Source organism: Leptonychotes weddellii, chromosome 16, assembly GCF_054177405.1.
Source record: "Leptonychotes weddellii isolate Sample4059 chromosome 16, ASM5417740v2, whole genome shotgun sequence".
NCBI classification, from domain to species: Eukaryota; Metazoa; Chordata; class Mammalia; order Carnivora; family Phocidae; genus Leptonychotes; species Leptonychotes weddellii.
In genome coordinates, this window is record NC_138384.1 from 30,148,164 (window position 1) to 30,148,758 (window position 595).

The following is a 595-nucleotide window of genomic DNA, read 5'->3' on the forward strand; positions in this document are numbered from 1 at the left end:
AGATGAAACAGTATTGCCAGAAACTGTCCCCAAGGAAGCCCAGATATTAGATGTACTTGATAAAGACTTTAAATCAACTGTCTTAAATATGCTTGATGAGCTGAAGGAAACCATGGACAAAGAACTAAAGGAAACCAGAAGAACAAATTATGAACAAACAGAGAATATCAACCAAAGATAGAAAATATAAAAAGGAATCTAATAGGAATTTTGGAGCTGAAATGAAAAGCTCACTAGAAGTATTCAATAATACTTGATGAAAGAATCAGCAAACCTGAAGGTAAGACAATTGAAATTTTCCAATCTGCTATGAAATGGAGTTGTATCCCCCTCCCTCTCTCTCTCACTCTCTCCACATGGCACACAGAAGAGACCATGTGAGCACACAGTGAGAAGGCAGCCACCTACAAGCCAAGAGAATGAAACCTACCTTGCTGGCACCTTGACCTCAACTGATACAGAAAAGGCATTTGCAAATCCAACATTCTCTCCTGGTAAAAACAGTCAGTAAACTAGGAATAGAACAGAACTTCTTCAACGTGATAAAGGCGCCAAAAAACCCTTAGCTAACATAGTCAGTGGTAAAAGATTGAAT